The sequence below is a fragment of the Trachypithecus francoisi genome, unplaced genomic scaffold (genome assembly GCF_009764315.1).
Source record: "Trachypithecus francoisi isolate TF-2019V2 unplaced genomic scaffold, Tfra_2.0 Lachesis_group4, whole genome shotgun sequence".
Taxonomy (NCBI): Eukaryota; Metazoa; Chordata; class Mammalia; order Primates; family Cercopithecidae; genus Trachypithecus; species Trachypithecus francoisi.
In genome coordinates, this window is record NW_022681469.1 from 31,003,904 (window position 1) to 31,024,579 (window position 20,676).

Genomic DNA, 20,676 nt, shown 5'->3' on the forward strand with positions numbered 1-20,676 from the left:
GCAATACTCCATGGGAGCTACAAAAAATCTCAGGTTAGACTCTAATGCAAAGTAATGCTCAAATGCAACAAATCTTTTTTTTTTTTTTTTTTTTTGCCAGAATAAGAAAATTGCTCGCACTTGGGAATGAGAGATGTCATTCTATGTGGCCTGCATCTACTAACTAGAGAAAGATGAATGGGAAATGATATGCAGACACTTAATGATATATATTTGAATGGTTCCTCCCCAATCTGGAAAGGGAACTCTGTTATGAACAATCAAACTGCAAAAACAAATTTTCAAAAATTAAGTATAATTAACTATAGCAAATACTGGAAAACAAGAGGCATGATATTATTGAGGAAGAATGGTGGTTATGTCTTTCTTTGTGTCTGTCATAATTATACCAAAGGCCCTACTCAAACCATCTGGTTTGCTGCCCTTTAGGGAGAGGCTACGGTAAGCAATAGGCTACTGTGCCATATGCTATGACTGAGTATTGTTTGAAAATGTGGTTAACTCCTAACATACTGGTCATTCTTAGAAAGTCATACCGTGGGGATGCTGGGAGCTGAACCAACCAGTATCTGTGCACGTTTACACAATTTAACGGCTCTGTTTGTCAAAACCCAGCAGAACATGCTTTTTTTTTAAAAAGAAGAAAAAAAATAAATGTGTTGGTAGAGCAAGGAGGAAAAGATGCGGTGGCTGATTATCTTCTCATTATATGCCCCTCTGATGTCTGTTTATCTACTGCCAGCACGGTATTAATATCTCCAAACCGCCACAGAATTAGCACTTCTCAAAATCCACTCCCACAAAGAGGCTGCTTTGCTGGTCACCCTGTCTCCTGAGTCACTGCATAAGCGTGCTGGCAAATGCTGTCATTATCACAGAGTTGTGTTTGGCAGCATGGCAAAGGCAACAGCCTCAAATCAGCAGATGTAGATGTTGATACATGGTGAGGATTTAACTAAGGTTGTCACCAAGGGGCCCTAGCAGGGAACAACAGAGGCTCTACCCATCAAAGAGCTAGTAAGAAGGCTGGGGAATGGCATGGGGGACAACTCCACTTTTGATAGTTTGAGATGTCCTGTTTTAAATGCCAAGAGAACAAAGAAATACTTGTTACTGCATTTTGAATTACTGAGCATTGACATTTTACAGTCAATACATGGGGTTTGGAGGAGAAAGTGGGAATGGCAGAGCAGGCAAGGAAAAATTCACAAAACAAGCTTTGATATAAAAAGAAAGACAACACAAATGTTTAATGATCCACCCCAGTTAATTCTGCTCAAATCAATTCACAGAATTACTGAGTACCTGCCTGGACAGGAAAAACCAAGGGCACTTTCTCTACTTTTCCTTGTCCCTGCCCTCTTTATCCTATCAGCAAATGTCTACAAACCAGTTAAGACCTGCCATATGGAGTTCCTGAGGCCTTAGATTCCCAAATCACTCCACACCCTGCCCACTAACTTTCTTCTCTCTTTCCTTTAAAGCTCAGCATCTAAGCCATGTTCTCTTAGCTTCTTATCCCCTAATTATAGATTTCTCCTGGAGGAACAGTTGTGATGCTGGTGCTTAGCGGTAATGAGAGTAAAAATACATGAAATGATAACAACCATCATTATTGGATATTTACTACGTGCCATGCATATGAGAATCACATGTGTTCTCTTCTTGGTGGGTTCCCCATGTGATACATCATCACAGTATATGGCAATTATTCATTCATTGTTTATCTTCCTTGGTGAGTGATAAACTTTGTGAGGGCAGGGGCCATGCTTTTCTTGCTCTATATCCCAGTTCCAAGCACAGTATTTTGCACAAAGTATAGGGTAGTCTGGTTTGGTGTGTCAGAGCCCCATAGGAAGGTAAGGATGATCACTCACACAAGGTATCAGAGTCCAAGCTGGGTACAAACATCTACAGGGAAGGTGGCTCCATAGCCAGGCATTAAAGACTGAGTGTCCACTTGGGAGTGGTGACATCAGTGTTACAAGATTGGTTACACTAAGGAATATCAATCCTACCAGTGAAAGTACTAAGGATAAGCCAGGTTTCTCACTGTCAGAGTAGGTATTTACAAATACGGAAAGGAAGAAAACTAGAATGAACCCTGTAGTGGTGGACTGGGATTTTAGGTATTTGTGTGAACTCATGGTACGTTGGTTCAGGTTCTACAAGAAGCACGTGCCAAGAAGGATTAGATGTGCAAGAGATTAACTGGAGAAAACTCATCTCAAGGAAAGTGGGAAGGAAACCCCAGGAGGCCTGGGAAGAGCTATCAGACTGCAGTGCAGGTCAAAGCCCTGTGCAGATGGGAGAGAATGAAGGAAGGTTAGGCAGGGAACATCTGAGCTATGGGCCTGTTCCAAAGAGTTTCGTCAACGCTTGATAAGAAGTCAAAATTGTCCATCAGAGGAACCCTATGTCCCTCAGCAATAGGCCTGCCTTAGTATCTCTGCTGCACTCCGCTATTGGCTGGGAGCAGCTGGTGGGAAGCATAGCCTTGGCTGAAGTAGCAGTGATTGATTTCAAAGCACAGCAGCTGGGCTGTCAGTCTATTATGCTTCCTGCAGTTGGAGATCCAGGAGGCACATTTTCATGACTGCCACACATGGTTTTCAATAGATATAGATAGGTTTAGAAATAAACATATAAAAATAAATATAGATGGAAACGTGGGCTCCTTAGATAAATGGCTAATTTCAGATCTGGGGAAGACAGTACAAGATAAGCCTGGAACATGTTGTACTAGAAAACAGGGAAGTGCTCAAAAAAAGACAGGAGACATGTCCAAAGGACACAGAAGTCCTGGCTCCTACTGGCCAAACTGGGAACAATTTGAGTGTCAAAGAACAGTAGTAGTGGGTTATAACTGTTTGAATAAAATGAGATTCCATGAATTCATTCTAATACAAACAAATAAAGGAATAACTTGGGAGTTTAATGAGAGGTGAAAACTATGTAGTTCAAAGTGTCTCCTCACAAAATATCTATTAATTACAAAGAGTAAAATAGTACCTTTACAGTGGAGAAGCCTGGTAGACACCACCCAAATCAAAAGATCAAGATTACCATCATCAATAAATGACGAATCAGTGCCTAACTTTATGGTCATGAAGAAACATCACACAAACCAAAATAACTGACCTGTACTCTTCAAAAGTGTCAAGGCCATAATGGTCAAAGAAAGACTGAAGAACTATTCCAGACTAAAGTGACATGACCTCTAAATGCAACACCTCATTCTGAACTAGATCGTTTTCTTGAAGTATTGCATTAGAACAGTTGGCAAAATTTGAGTAGGTTTGTGGATTAGATGGTAGCAATGTGTTAATATCCGAGTTCTAATTTTTTTTGAGTATTCAGGAAAATGTCCTGCCTCACAGAAAATGCACAATAAATTATCTGAGGAGAGGTACAACACATCGGCCAGTTGCTCTTAAATAGCTGAAAGGTATGCTCTTTGTACAGTTATGTGCGACTTTTCTATAGGTTAAGTGGTTTCAAAATTAACACAAACACACATTGTGAAGTAAACTGGAAAGTTTTAGACAATTATTAATTGTCAATATATTGTTACTTCCAATATTGGTAGAGGTGGGAAGGCAGGCAAAAATATGATCAAACAATTAAGGCCTACTACAATTGAAATTTTACCCCCTAGTATTCCTGTTCTCTTGTATGGGTATGGAACACATTTTCTCCATGTTGGCATAATAATGGACCCTACGGTTTTACTACTATCTTATAGTGGCTAAGTTTGAGCTTATATTACAACCTGCTTGCTGCAGAAATTAACCAGAGGGGAAGATGTCAACTGCTCGTCTATCTTTTGAGCAAGGCTGCCTGTGAATCCCATGTCACTTGTGTTTGTTTATATCAGGAACCACCTGATCATGCCTAATGGAAACTGTTGACTTTCAATAGAACCCTAAACATCTCTTTTAGTTTGGAGAAGCATTTCAGTCCTAGCACTAATTCTCTTTGTGTTTCCAGCTGATATGGAGAGTGATGGCTTACTGTTAGACTTCCAAGGCTGTTAGGTCCCTTTTTAGATGCCGATTGTGAATTATCCATTCAGGCCAGACATGTATAATTGGAATAGAATTACTGATACACTCAAGAAAGCAGGATTTATAAATTTGTCTAAAGCAGCATAATGTCACGGCACACAATTTAATGTTCTCTTTTCTTACTGGGCAACTGATCAACTCAGTAGTGTCAGGTTCTGAGCCATCTTTAGCCAGGAGAAAATCTCCTGACCTTTCATTAGGAGCCTAAAGAAATGAATGAGACAGTGAAGTACATGGATCTAGGCTAATTCCACTTTCTCTCCCTCCCTTTCATTCTCTTTTTAAATTGAAGTCCCAGATAATTGAAAGGAGGAAGACAAAAGCTGGGAAAGCATGCAGAAAGTTATCGTCCTTGATTACATGCTGGGAAAACTTGGCTAGGAAAACAATGTTCCAGTGCTATATTTCCAAAATAATTAGATTTCTCTCCTCTCCTCTCCCCTCCCCTCCCCTCTCTTTTCTCCTCCCTCCCTCCCTTCCTCCTTTCCTCCCTTCTTTCCTTCCTTCCTTCCTGCCTTCCTCTCCTATGGGGCTCTGACACCCCAAGCCAGACTACCCCTCTGAGCACATATGCCTTTGATCTGCCTTAATTGCTTTTTCTTTTTTAATATATATAAAAGGGACGGGGTCAAGCCCTGTCACTCAGGCTACAGTGCGGTGGTATGATCATAGTTACTATAGCCTCAAACTCCTGGGCTTAAGGGATCTTACCCCAGCCTCTGAGTAGCTAGGACTACAGGCACATGCCACCATGCTTGGCTCATTTTTGAACTTTTACTGTAGAGACAGAGTCTTGCTATATTGCCCAGGACGGTTGTGAACTCCTGGGCCCAAGTGATCCTCTCACCTTGGCCTCCCAAAGTGCTGAGATTACAGGCATGAGCCACTGCATCCAGCTTCTGCCCCAACTGCTTTAAGTTGAATTGTTTTGGCTGCTGTGGTGGCTCACGTCTATAATCCTAATACTTTGGGAGGGCAAGGCAGGAGGATCTCTTGAGTCCAGGAGATCAAGGCTGCAGTGAGCCGTGGTCACAACACTGCACTTCAGACTGGGTGACAGAGACTGTCTTAAAAAAAAAAAAATTGTTTCCATTCGACACCAAACGCCAACCACTGCTAACTTTCCAGAGAGTCAAACCATGAAGAGGCAGAGAGAGCTGGTGAGATCTCTAGAAAGGGGACTTAAGACAATTGCATTTCTGTTGGAAAGAAGCTATCTTAGTCAAATAGGAAATTCCAGAAAGAGTCCCTCCCTGCGCTGTGGGAGACGGTGGGTAGCTGGGTGAGGTAGACAAAATTAGAGAACTCTCGGCATGTCAAAATGTCACCCTGTGGGGTATCACGTTCTGGGCCTCAACAGTATCACGAGAGTGGGTACAGGGAATAACACTATTATACCCACACACACACCCTCCCCTTCATTCTCCAGCTGAAAAGGATGCAGATAACTCAGTGGCTCTGTTTCATAGATTTTTATCTAGCTCTTTGAAAACATTTTTCACTTAAAAACTATCTACATTTTATCAGTCTCTGAGGTGTCCACGGAGATCAGAAAAGCTGAACATTTTCCTTAAGGTAAACACATGTGGGCACATATTCAGAATAAAGTAAACCCATAAAGAAGTGAGCCTGCAATATATTTTAGTCACAGGTAAAGGAAAGAAATGAAATACAATTAATAGGGTAGTATATCCATAATACAGTAGTCCCTCCTTATCCGCAAGAAATATATGCTTCAAGACCCCTCCAAGTAAATGCCTGAAACTGCATATAGTACTGAACTCTGTATTTTTTTCCTATACACACATATCTATAATAAAGTTTAACCTACAATTTAGCACAGTAAGAGATTAACAACAATAGCTACTAATAAAATAGAACAATTATAACAATATGCAAGCATCCATAGCCAGTCGATCTAATTACTGAGATGGCTACTAAGAGACTAAGATGTGGGTAGTGTATACAATCTTGATACAGTGGAGAAAGCCTAGGCTGGAAGGTGAGATATCTATCTCATCACTGAACGGGGCTCCTCAGAAAGGCACACAATTTAAAATGTATAAGTTGTTTATTTCTAGAATTTTCCATTTAATATTTTCAGACTGGGGTTGATCATAGGTAACTAAAATTGCAGGACTTCAAGGGGAATTACTACTTCATCGATAGTAGAAGCATATATCTCATGCAGATGCCTGCATGCATGCACACACACATATTTATTACATATTCTTTACGGTAACTTCAAGGCTCTGTGATAAAATTTTATAAACTAAGCACAAAAGGCACCTCATGGCTGTTTACTGTGAGACATCAGGCATGTATCCTAGGCCTCTGTCACACATGACCCTCAAAAACTCCAATGTCTTAATGCTGGAAAACTGCCCCTACTCCCTTTACACATTGACTATATTTTTCCCACAATTACAGGCATTCTCAGAAGAGCTAGGATAGAGGTTTGAAGGTGACAGAGTTCCGATCCTGACTCCTAACATACCACGTGGCTGATCTCACTTATCGTCAGCTATGCAGGGGATGTTTTACCGTGGGGCTGATCTAGAAGGGAAGCTATAGGGTGCTGATATCTTTCTTTGCAACTAGGTTAGAAACGAGAAAGGAAGGTCACCACAGGATTCAATAACAGGGTAGAAAGCTCAGAAGACTGAAAAACTATTTTCTTCAGATTATTAGTTTCTTTGCTCATATATATGGAGGACGTGGGCTACCTACCCCAAAAGACAGTTAGCAAGTAGGAAAAATGCTCAACGGTGAACAGGCCCAAAGCAAGGCTCTCTTTAGATCTTCCCTACAAGTTCACACTAAGATGTCTAACATTCATGTTCTTTCAAGCAGGAACCTGATCATTTCAGACTTGAGACAGATTTGGCTTTTGTAAGCTGACAAAAGAAATCTCTAAAGGGTAAGGGCAAAAATTATAGTTGAGAGAGATCTAGAGACAATGAGCAATGTGCAAATATCTTTTATTAAGTTACTATTTTCCAACTAGGTCTCCAAGGAAAAAGTCATAGAAAGTAACAGGGAACTTCCAAAAGCTAGTGTGATGGCATCTTCAAGGAGTCACACCATACCCTTCCCACCCAGTGATTTTTATTCTCCAGTCTCCACTGGTTCAATTCCTGTGAATCTGGATCATCGATATTTTTGTCCCCATTTTTGTTCTTCACATATATCTAGGAGGCACTTCTCACATAACCAAGCTGCATCCGTAGACAGGAGATTCTGTTTTGGAAGCCTAGATAATTGGAAACATTTGAGGTGGCACACATGCTTTATAGATTTACTAAATCTCTCTCCCACCTTCTTCACTATTTTTCACTTCCCCCTTAAACTTACGTAGTTCTAAAAATGACTGAAATTGATTTTTTAAATCCGTTTACACTGATTAACAATTTGAAGCCCATTCTCTGTTTAACAAGTCCTGCCACCAAGAAAACCACCAGAGAATCAAAACAGTGGCTAGAGACTTTCCCAGAATTCATAATATAGTCTGAAAACAGAGGAAAATACAAATCCTTCGACATCCCTAGCCAGGCTTTGGTAACTAGTGTGGAGTGACGGGAAAACCAAGGGTTGTCAAGAGCTGCAGCGTCTTGGGGCAGGGCATCCTTACTCCAGTCTGTGAGAGCCAATTGTCTATACCATTTGACAACCCACCAGCACAGCTGTGATTATATGGCAACATAAAGGCATGACCCCAAAAAATCAGACTCATGAACGAGCAGGTATGGAACTTACAGCAAATAAAGCAAAAAGAATACTCTCCTAAACAAATCTCTCTAATAAGTTTCAGTTCATATTTAAGGATCATTCAGAGTATGTACGGGTCTGTGATTGTAAATACAACTGAGAGTTGAGAGCATTTTCTAGATACTGGAGATACAAAAATCAAGAACTCATGTGAACAATGACTCTGCATTAATGAATCCTAATCATTCTTCCTTATGAGAGGAGGAAGTGGAAAGAAAACAATGAAGATTGATATGTGGATTTAGTCCTATTTTAAGAACTCAAAAGGATGCATGGTTAGAATAAAACCAAAGGACACCCATAAACAACACTGGTAGAGATGCTTCATGAAAGAAACAAGGGAGGTAGGGAAGGGAAAAGAGAAGGAGAGAAAGAGGAGAAAAAAGTCATTCCATAAAATGAAGATATGACTGTTTTGTAGACAAATACACCCTTGAATCCCTACAGCACATACCCATTGAAAGTTCATTATTAATAAGCAGCTTACATTTGAGCCCTGACAAACACCTCTCCAGCTTCAGAGGCCACATCTCACTGAGTACCAATAGCTCCCTTCAGTTTGGGAAGAAAAGAAATAAAACCAAAGATATCTGGGGTTTTAAAAGTGGGTGACTGGCTGGTGAGCAGTAGCTCATGCCTGTAATCCTAGCACTTTGGGAAGCCGAGGTGGGCGGATCGCTTGAGCTCAGGAGTTCGAGACCAGCCTGAGCAATATGGCAAAACCTCATCTCTTATAAATAAATAAATAAATAAATAAATAAGAAGGGTGATAAAGAAATGTCACTTCATAATCCCCCAGCCAGAAGAGCTACTGGTCTGCTCCAAGGTATCTCTGAGAAATAGCCCATTACCTAATTTCCACTCATTCCCTTCCTACCTAGGTGAGCACCTACCTGAGATCTCCGGAAAGAACAACGCATGGGCAGAGGAAGATAAGACAGAAATATACATGGAAGCAGTAGAATTCAACAATCCACTTTATAAAGCTGGCGAGTAGAGAATGCAGTGTTAAAAATATGGGTCAAAGCAATTTAGAAAAAGAGAAGGAAGAAGGCATAACATCAAACAGTTATATCAAATAGTTATGCTTAGTAAATAGACAATTTTATTCTGCCCCCAGGATTTCTGCAGTACTGTAATCTTATTGCCACCTCTTATTTGATAGTTTCATTTATTCAGCAATATCATGGTTATGGCTTTATAAGACAAGTAAAACTGGTATTTGACTCCGCTATGCCAGCTCCTCTCTGAATACCACTGCACTTCCATGTCAGCAAAATATCTAGGGAAGTCAGGACACGATGAATGTTGGCTGAAGTATGTAGGGCATATTAAATATAAGTGGAAATAAAACAATGTCCATCTTCAAATATCTAATGTTTTCCCTGATCTTTAATCATCACAGTAAGAGAAGAAAAACAAGAAAAAAAAAACAAACCTGTTTAATAGCAAGAAACTGCATAGACTTGTCTTTAAATGACAGAATATGGGGTAATGTCCCCAAAGTGACACTCCTGCTATACAACAAACATACTTCTTTCCCAGAAGGAAACAAATAGATCCTTCAAAAACAATAAGATTAGACCAATCAAATACTGGATTAAGCTTGAAGAAAGTAAACTACATGCACTTGCAATCCAACTAAACTGGTCCACTCACTGCTAAATATGCCATGCATTCACATTTTCAACTATCTGCAGGACATGTGAATTTGTATGATTCATCACTGTGTAAAACTCAGCATTTCAAAAATAAAACTCACTTCCCTAGATAAAAGCGTTTTTGAATCTTACCAAATCAGCTCCTCCTCCCAACAGCCCTATCTGGAGGACCATCATACTCTCAGCACCTAGGCCTGACATCTCTCTCATTCCTGTATAAAATTTCTGAACTCAAACCTACAGTGTTTCTCCCACGAACATTTTCTTTTTTATTCTCTCTCTCTACCCCAGTTGAGACTCCTACTGCCTCTCACATGGACTACTACAACCTCCCCTACCTGGTCTCCCGGCAATGCTGACCAATTCCAAATACTGTCAGCTGAATCTTCTTAAAGGATTAGGTTGGCAAGTAATCCTCATCCTTAAACACACCACAACCACCATAGAAAACTTTTTAAGAAATTTTCTAATACGAAGACAATCATTAGCATCATATCTGAATGATGACAATGAAGGGGGAAGGAGCAAAGGACAAAGAGAAGAAGGCAGGATGGAGGCCTGGGAGCCAGAGAGGGGCAAAGGGGAGCAGGAAAAGGAAATGGATAGGGGAGGGGAGGAAGACTAAAGTTTACCAAGCACTAGTCTAAACGCTGTACATTTATTAACTCATTTGATCTTCACAAAATTCTGATGAGATAGGGACTATTATTATTCCCTATTTTACAAATGAGAAAACCTGAAGCACAGAAAGGTTACAAAGCTTGTAAGTGAAAAAGAACCAAGAAGGAGGCACACACAGGCTGGAGGTAGAAACATGGTGTTTCCGTGATAAAAAGGACATTGCCAATGACCTTGTCCAACCTATAATCTGAAAACATCTGATGACACAACTCTCATCCATTTTCACTCAAAATAATATTTCAGACTTAATGAATATCTACAGGATGTCCACCATGGAACAGGCATTTAAACACACATTAACCTAATCATTCTAGTAATACAGAATACAGAGGCAGTATATATTGCTTCCAAAGAAGAGAGTAACATTGCAGTCTTGCCACATGTAATCATTTTGTAAATGGCAGAGTCATGATTAGAAGCCAGGTTTTCTGATTTCAAATCCAGTTTTCTTTTGACTCGACAGTGCCACAATTACAGGGCAACAGATTATGAAAGGTATTCTACAATCTACCCTCATATACCTCTGACCCTATTCTGTTCAATCCCTTCCAACTTTCTGCTTTAGCCTGAACAGGCTATCCTTAGCCACCAACCAAACCTGGCATTCTCCCCATGTCAGTGCCTGTAGCTGCACCACTCATCTGGCACTCAGCTTTTACTGCTGTATATTATCTTTTTTGGGTACATATTTTGTCTTCCCAACTAGATCATATTCCCTACAGATCCAAGAAGAGCAAAACACTTAGTAGGCACTCAATAAATATTTATTGGCTAACTGATTGATTTTACTCACTGAGTTCCTAGGAGGTTCTGTGGGCTGCTGGATGAAAACAAAGTAATAACTGACTGAGTCATAGACTTTTTGAGCAAAAAGACTCCATAGAGATAAACTAATCCAAATGCCTTCATACCCAGATGAAGACAGACCCAGAGAGAAACCAAGGAAATTTTTAAATGAGTTGTTGCCTAAAAGAAAAACAGAGTGACACCAGCACAATGGGCATCTAAGAGCCTTGATTCTTAGCCCGTTTCCCTTTATGATACTGCTGTGCTTCTGTAATTCTATAAAATAGAAATAAGTATACTGTGCACATGAATTATCTAGGTTGCCCTTCATACATTAAAAATTTATTAGCATATTAAAAATAATCTATCCACATACTGTAAATTTGAACACTCTAGTACTAATATGTTAGCTAAATTATATATTAAACATTTAATTACAATAATTTGCAGGCCTTCTGGGGATTCAGAGGATTTTTTTGAGGGGTATGGGAGAAATGATTCGAAAATGTCTGATGACCTCTTCTTTTCTCTCAAGATATATTCCAACTTAATGTAGAAATGTTGATTGTAGATCTAGGTATGTTTCCTTCATTCCTTATTTTTTTTTCTGCTCCTCTATCCTTTGAGAAACAAAATTTCACAAGAAAGATCAGTATGGGGAGTGTGAATAGAGGTATCAAAAAACATCCTCAGCTTCTCTCAGTCAGTGACAGCGGGAGTAGGAATTAAGAGTTTGTGTAGTCACTCAGGGGACTTTTCTCTACTCCACCACTGTCCTAGACTCTGGACTCAAGTCAGTAACCACAAAGGGTCCTGATACAAAAAATGATTATAGTCATTTCAAACTTTTGTGTATAATATGGTCTTTCAATATGTGTTTGAAAGCCAACTTTCACATGTTAAACAATGGATGTAACAGTCAACTGTCATCTCTCTTTTAACATATCACACTGTTGCACTCTTAATTGGATGCAATGCTAAGCTGTACACCACAGAAGATGAAAATCATCAGATGACTACCCTGTCCCTGTCCCTGGCAGGTGGGGCAGAGAGACACGTGACAGAGGCTCTGCCTATTAAATGTTTCTGCGTGGAGACTAATACAACAAAGAGGGAACAGTCAGAATTCATTTACAGTGATATCCTGCCCCTGTGACACCATAAGGGAGGGTGTCCTTGCCAGACTGCTCCTAACTAAAGACAACAATTCTGCAACTGGCTTCTTGGCCCTTTGCAGCAGCCCTGTTCCCCATCTCTTTTCCAAGCCTGATGCTCCAGTGAGTTATATCAGCTCTTCATAATGTCCCATACATCTTCCTTTTGTTTAGAATAGTCAGAGTTGTTGCTGTTTCTTGCAACCAGAAGGATCTTAGCAGTACATTATGAGGTTTGATTTCAAGAGTTAAATAATAAAAAGTACAGCGGGGTGTGGTGGCATGTGCCTGTAGTCCCAGCTACTTGGGAAGCTGAGGTGGGAAGAACAGTTGAGTCTAGGGGTTCAAGGAAGCAATGTGTTATAATCATGCCTAAGAATGGCCACTGCACTCCAGTATGGGCAACACAGCCTGTCTCTAAAACAAAACAAAACAAAAATAAATGGTCCCTAAGCATGAGTTGCACAGGTCATGCCTTCTTCTAAACTAGGAAACACGGGAGCCCAGGCCCAGGGTGAGAGGTAGGTGACACAGGCTTCAAGAAGTCTTGAATGCTCAGGTAAGGACATACAACAGGATTTTCTTTCCCCGGGCTTGCGTGTATTACCCAATTCCCATTCCAGCTGCAGTGTCTAAGGCAGATGGTTGGGCAAATCCCACTCTAATTACAGAGTCCAGTAAAGGTGGCTGGGTAGTGCTTAATCTTTAATCTTCTGCTTAGGTACTTAGGATAGAGTAAGAGGGAAGGATTCTGTCTTGCTCTGTCACCTCACCACTAGCTGAGTAGGAACTTAATGACATGTTTTCTACTTGAACACATAAATTTCTGTGAGGTTCCCTAACCCACCTGAAACCCAACAGTTAAAAAGGAGAAAGGCAAGAGAATACTGGTGATGAAGTGAAGGTGGCTTCGAGGATACTGCGACTGGGTGAAGAATAAAAGCAAGTTTAGAAATATCCGTGAACGGCCTATTAAACGGTGGAATATATAAGAGATGAGTATCTTAAAATAAAGAACATATCAATCTCTGGTTTTCACAAAGATACTACTATATTCCAGCAAAGAGATCAATTTAGGTGCTCTTAAGAATTAATGAACAAGGTAAATGTGAGGTAGGTCTGTTGTTGGTCAAAGATATATTCTCCTAGTTATTTTCTTTACATTTCTAACCAAATATGATGCCCCAACTACATTAATTTTCCTAATAGAAAAAAAAAATCGATCATAGACAGTAAACTTCTTACCAGTTAAAATAATTTCGCATCTGCAGGTACCAAAAACATATTCAGCTTTTAGCTTAGCTTATTAGGTTTGTTTTCTAAAGCTTACAAAAGAGGAAACCAACATTCTAAAAAAGACAGTTCACTGCATGGCAGAGTTGTGTGTGTGTATGTATTTTAAAGAAGGTCTAATTAATGTAAGATATTGTGTCATATCAACATTTTAATAGGAAAAAAATTCCTCACCTAAATTTTAAAAAATAGGTGAAAAGGGAGAAGAGCACAGCAAAACAAATGTATATGGCCAAACAGAAATGTTGGGAATAAACACTGATCAATTAATTCTCTATCATCCATACCAACAAAAGAAAGAAGTTACACATAGCATTGGTATTTATTCTTCAATACCGAAAGTCATGTAATCTTATGCACTTCCTTCAGTCCTCTCTGGCCAGAGAGCAATTCTGAGCCTGTTTCACAAAAGCGTACATGGCACAGAGCAGGAATATAGAGCAGAGGATCTGGGCTCTAACTTAAGCTCTCTCTATAGCTGTTTCACCTCACATAAATGTGCTAAGCCTGTGCCAGTTTCCATACCTTATTATAAAATGAGATGCTAGATCTAAATGCTCTACAAAATAGCTTCTAGCTCAGACATATTATAATGAATTTTCTTTTTGAGACAGGGTCTCGCTTCGTTGCCCAGGCTGGAGTATGTGGCACAATCCTAGCTCACCACAGCCTTGAACTTCTGGGCTCAAGCAATCCTCCTGCCTCAGCCTCCTGATGAATTAGACTACAGGCGTGCACCACCACGCCTGGCTAATCTTTTTATTTTTTTGTAGAGATGGGATGTCACTATGCTGCCCAGGTTGGTCTCAAACTCCTGACCTCAAGCAATCTTCCTGCCTCGGTCTCCCAAAGTGTTGGGATTACAGGTTTGAGCCCCTCCTCCCAGCGTATAATTTAATTTTTAACATGAACTAGGATCTACTTATTAATAGTCATGAAGTGCATGTTCAATATAGATTCAAACTTCTATCCATATCTTTATAATGACACTTGATGATAATATTTGAGGCCAACAAGATTGTATATCATTTCAATGAGCATTAAGCATACCTTACACATTTCTAGTTGTGGAGCACTATGGCAGTAGGAGGAATTTCATTATTTTCAGTGATAAGATACAGTTTTCTGCATCTTATCATTGAAAATAATGAAAAACCAAACACTCATCTTCACATTTACACACAGTCATGCACTGCATAATGATGTTTTGGTCAATGATGGAGCACATGTATGCATATGGATCCCATAAGATTATAATGGAGCTAAAAAACTTGCTATGGCCTAGAGACTGTATAGTCATTGCCTGCAGCACAATGCATTACTCAAACGTTTGCGGTGATGCTGGTAAAAACAAACCTACTGCACTATGAATCCTATAAAAGCATAGCCCATACAATTATGTACAGGCAGTAATGGTAATGGATAACAATAATAAATGACTATGTTAATGGTGCATGTATTTACTACCATATTTATTACTGTTATTTTAGAGTGCACACCTTCGACTTAAAGAAATTAACTGTAAAACAGCCTCAGGTAGGTCCTTCAGGGGTTATCCAGAAGAAGGTATTGTCATCATAGGAGATGACAGCCCCATCTACATTATTGCCCCTGAAAACCTTCCAGTGGGACAAGATGTAGAGGTAGAAGACAGTGATATGGATTATCCTGACTGTGTAGGTCTAGTCTAATGTGTATGTTTGTGTCTTAGTTTTCAACAAAGGAGTTTTAAAAAGTAAAATAAATAAATTTTAAAAATAGAAAAAAGTTTACAGAATAAAGATGTAAAAATATTTTTGTAGCTGTCTGATGTTTGTGTTTTAAGCTAAGTGTTATTACAAAGGAGTCAACCTTTTTTTAAATTAAGCATTATAAAATAAAACTTATAGTAATCCAAGGTTTATTATTGAAAATGAAAACTTCTTGAAATCAATTTAATGTAGCCTAAGTGTATAGTTTATAAAGTCTACAGTAGTGTACAGTAACGTCCTAGGCCTTCACATTCATTTCCTATTTCGTCAATGATTCACCCAAAGCAACTTCCAGTCCTGCAAGCTCCATTCACAGTAAGTACCTTTTATACTCTAATTTTACTGTACCTTTTCTATGTTTAGATGTTTACATACACAAATACATGCATTGTGTTATATAACTGCCTATAGTATTCAGTACAGCAACATGATGTACAGTTTTTAGTATAGGAACAACAGGCTATACCATAAAGCGTCTGTGTGTAGTAGATGGCCATACCATCAGGGTTCGTGTGAGTACACTCCATGATGTTCAAACAATGACAATTGCCTAAGGACACATTTCTCAGAAGGTGTCTCAATTGTTAAGTAATGCATGGCTGTAGCTTGTTAAGTAGTATATTGGCCTATCAAGCTTATACTAGAAAAAGATAAGTAGCAGCAACATGTCAATAAAACCATTATGAGCTGTTTCTTGAGTGGTATGAGCTTGACAATATACTAAGGATCACAGGAGATTATTGCACAGTAAGTACTAAAAAGGCAGATAGACTTGGTGACTACTACAGTCCTCTCACCAAAAAATTATTACTGAAAGAATCTTGACTGTAATTCCTACTTCATTTTATAGGTGGCTAAACTGAGATCCAGGGATAGTAAGTAGTATTTAGTGATGGGCGGGGGCTAGAACTCAGGTCTCAAGTCATAAAACAGGCATCCTTCCACCATGACAGCCTGTCTCCTACATTCAATACACAGATTAGAAGTCAACCAGAACAAACTACGTAAGGAGTGACTTACACGGATCTCAAGGGCATTATGCTAAATTTAAAAAGCCCATCTCACAGAATCACATATTATGATTCCATTTATGTAATGTTCATGTGAAATGACAAAACTATAGAGACGGAAAACAGTTGTCAGAGGGATGATGGGAAGGAAAAGGGGTAGAAGGGGTGGCACTAGGGACACCTTTGTGATGACTGAATAATTTTCTACCTTCATTGGGATGGATGTGAATCGACAGCTGATAAAATGGCATAGAACTATACAAAGACGGTATATCAATGTCAACTTCCTGGTTTTGATATTGTACTATAATTATATGAGATCTAACCACTGGTGGAAACTGGGTGAAAGGTACATGGGATGCACCTCTCTCTACTACCCTTGCCACTTCTGTGAATCTATGATTACTTCCAAAAAAAAAAGTCAATGGGATTTTAACTTACTAAAAGGAGAGAAGAAAAGCACTAATGACTCTAAACTCCATTCTCACCTAGAATAATCAGAATAGTTCTCAACCAGAATAAATCTCTGAAGGTCAACGTAGACAAAACTTGTCACCATCCCTCTACTCCAAACTCTGTAATGGCTCCTGTCTCACTCAAAGCAAAGGCCAAGTACAGCCTGTAAGTCTGCTGTCCCCATTCCCTTCTTCACTAACCCCATTTCCCACCACCCCTACCTTTGCTCCCTCTGCTCCAACCCTGAAGCCTTCTTTGCTATCCAGGACACTTGACCATAAGACCTCTGTCTCTAGCATTGCCTTTGCCTTCTGCTGTTTGCTTTTTTCCATCCTTCAGGTCCTTGCTCCTGACACCTTGCCACTGAGGCCTCCCTGACTCTTCCCTGGCTTCCCTACTAAAAAATTTCCCCCTCCTAGCCCTGGAATATCTCCCTCGACTCTTTCATAGCTTTATTTTTCTCTATAGCACTTTTCATCACCTATATATCTTCACTGTTTCTTTATCTGATTGCCCCCACTGGAATGTAAGCGCCACACAAAATAGATCTATTATATTCACTGATTTATCCCCAGTGCAAAGAGCTGGAGCCTGGCAACGTCATGTACTCAACTCAGTAAATAATCTGTTGACTAGAGATGGAGGAAAAAAAAAAAAACAAACCCACAAAATAAAGTTAAAAAATAAAACAGCCATATAATGTTCGTGTGGCCTAAGAAAACAGGTGCAATTTGGAGATTACATGTGAATGAGGTTGAGTTTCACTTACATTTGGAAACATGAGATTTTAAATTCCAAGTCTGGCTTTAGTAAGATGAAACTTGAGAAAGACATTCACCTTTTAAGTCATATTTTCTGTTCTATCATACCAAGCAGACTAACGACCTGAAGGACCGCTAGGGTGGTAGACAAAGCTAAAGATCTAAATGATGCCACACAAGGCATCACCTGTGTTTCAGACCTTATCCAAGCCTAGAAATAAAGACATACCCCATGGGGAGCCATGGAAAGGACACGAGCATTTAACTCAAATACCCTCTTATGAGGCAGAAAAGATATTACATACTGGATTTGTCACCTAGTGCTGTATGCGCTATGAGTCTTTTTTGTTGTTGCTGGCAGGGTCTGGTTCTGTTACCCAGGCTGGAGTGCAGTGGTGCGATCACAGTTCCCTGCAACCTCCACCTCCTGGGCTCAAGTGAGCCTCCCACTTCAGCCTCCTGAGTACCTGGGACTATGGGCGCATGCTGCTACACCTGGCTTTTTTTAATCTTTTTTTTTTTAAAAAATAGAGAAAAGGGTTTCACCGTGTTGCCCACACTGGACCTGAACTCTGGGGCTCAAGTGATTCACCCACCTTGGTCTCTCAAAGTGCTGGGATTACAGGTACTTTGCCACCGTGACTGGCCTACTATGAGTCTTATTATATAAGTAAGCACCAAGTGCTGGGGGAAGACACACACAAGATGCACAATTCAGATTTTAGACAGTGTACCTACAGCAAAGCTTTCCTGAGAAATGAAGCTCTGAAGCATGAGTAAGAGCTAACCAGATGCTTTCTCCAGGTTGGAGAGCATACTAAGTTTAATAATAATGCATTTAACTTTTTTTTTTTAAAGGAATGGTAAATGAGAACAGGGGAATGTAAATATAAACATGGAGAACGTAGGGAGGGGCCAGACCATGGCTTCGTATACTCCACTCGTTAAGGCTGTGGAATGATTCTAAAAATCCGATGTGTGTTTCAAAAAGAGAATTAAAGCAGTAATGTAGAAAATGGATTGGAGGGCAGTAAGACTAGAAATAGGCTAGTAAAAAGAACTGCTGAGTTATTCTACGCTGACAGCATAAACCAGGCAGTGAGGAGAGACAGGATAGGATGAACCTGATATACCAGTAGGTAATCACGTACTGGGAGTGAGGAGGAGATAAAGATGATACCACGACCTCTAGACTAAAAGACTATGTAAATGGTGACACCGTCAAAAGACAGGATCATTTGAGTAAAGGAACAACAGTTGAATATAGGTGGGAAGCCTGCTAGAGACAGGGATAGGGAAGTCAGCAGCATCGCCATGAGATCACCCAGAGACTGAATAGTGGTAAGAAGAGGGACAAGGACAGAAGCCTAGGAAGCACAAATATTTAAGGAGCCCTCAAAGCAGATTGAGAAAAAGTTATCAGAGTTTATAGAAGGAAATCCACAAAAGTGTGGTATACTGAAAAGATGGAAGAAAACAAGATTTTAAAAAGATAAGTATTAAACACTCCAGAGAGGCCAAGTAAAAGTAAAGACTAAGAAGTCTCCTTGAAGGAAGTATTAGTGAATGACAGGGAAGGTTCAAAGCTAGAAGGTAAAGGAATGAATAGCAAATGGGACAGAATTAAAATGTCTTTTAATTCTTCTAATTAACTTGGCTATGAAGAGAAGGCAAGAAAAAGAAAAGTAGATATAATAGGATAGAAGATTGAAGGACAATTAAAAATAAAATTAGTTAAAAAGAGAATAGCCAATATCACAAAATCCCAAGGAGAACAAAAGAACTGGAATCCAGAGCATGTAGGCAGAACAATTAGTTTGGAAAGAAGAAGGTGAAACTGTCTACAGAGATGGGGAGGCAGGAGGTAAGAAAGCAAGCATAATACAGACGGCAAACTGGAAGCTGAGAGAACAAGAAGTTAAAGGCATTTTCCCGATAACCCTATATTTACTCCATAAAGTAAGAGGTCAGACTGCTGAGAGTGATGGGAAGAGATATAGTTGAGCAGGGGGGCTTGGTGGACAAAACCAGTCAAAGTCTAAAATAGCCATGGTAGTGAAATAACACCATTAAAACAGTATTTATGGAAAATTAATCCAGGAGTATAATGCAGGAAGATTTGAAGAGGGGGAAAACCTGCAGGTACAAAATGCTTGGATCTGCCTTGTTGAGTGCATGGAATGGAGGGATGGCAAGAGTAGAAGGAAAGAACTGATAAGAGAATTCTTTAACATATAAATAACGAAATCACCATCTTCCTAATGAAACTGCTTTCTCTCAAAACCCCAAGGAACACCTAAGCAGGATAAAATGCCTTTAATTATTTCAGCTCCTGGTGGGAATCAAAGCTATTATTGATGGGCAGCCCCTAGCTTTTAGGTTTCCCAATCCAAAATGCTATATGCTTCTTGAACCATAGCTCATAATCCAACTTAGTAACTCATTAAATATGAATGACTATGCCTACTAAAGCACATCTGGAATATTCCCTGTACAAGTGGTGATACATTTTAATGGTTGTCCAATCAACCTGTCAGCTCTTCAAAATGAGTTGTCTAGGTTCTTGGCTTCTCTTCAAGCTCAGTGTGTCTGGCCGATATGAAAAGGAATAGACTCATTTGACAGAAGAGTCTAATTTGGTGAGTACTAAAAAAGTTGGGTCTAGCCCACTGCCTAGGTTGTATTTTAATAAACTACACAGGTGATTCTTGGGCACACTGGAGTTTGAAACCTTCATTTTAATCAGCATTAGAGTTAAGCATGTTGGCTATGAAATGAGAGTAAGATACAAATGGATATGAAAAGCAGGTATGTGGTAAATTGGGAAAAGATAAGGAGAAATGAAACGCTGATAATCATCAGCACACAAAGGGTAGATAAAGTTATGATTTAACAAAATACCACATAAAATACCACAGTCTGGGCAACATAGCGATACCCTGTCTCTATAAAAAATAAATAAATAAAAATAAATAAATTAGCTGGGCATGATGGCATGCTACCCAGGAAGCTGAAGTAGGAGGATCCAGGAGGTCAAGGCTGCCATGAACCATGATCATGTCACTGCATTCCAGCCTGAGTGATAGGGTGAGACCTTGTCTCAAAAACAACAACAAAACCACAAAGGAGAAAAAAAAATTATAGAATCAAGACAGTCCCTTAGAGAATGTGAAGCCAAAGGACTTAATTAAATCTTTTTTTGTTGTTTGTTTAATCTTGTACCAAAGATAAGGTACGGCACTTAGAAAGAACACATCCAGTTCCTGCTTCTCATTTCATTTCTGGAGT

The 20,676-nt window shown here is 39.6% G+C and overlaps 1 protein-coding gene across 1 annotated transcript in view; it reads right to left on the reverse strand.

Moving 5' to 3' along the window:
- The window catches only part of SND1 (staphylococcal nuclease and tudor domain containing 1), a 452,156-nt gene that overhangs the window by 205,675 nt on the left and 225,805 nt on the right, over window positions 1-20,676 (reverse strand). The gene's annotated exons all lie outside the window — the stretch shown is intronic.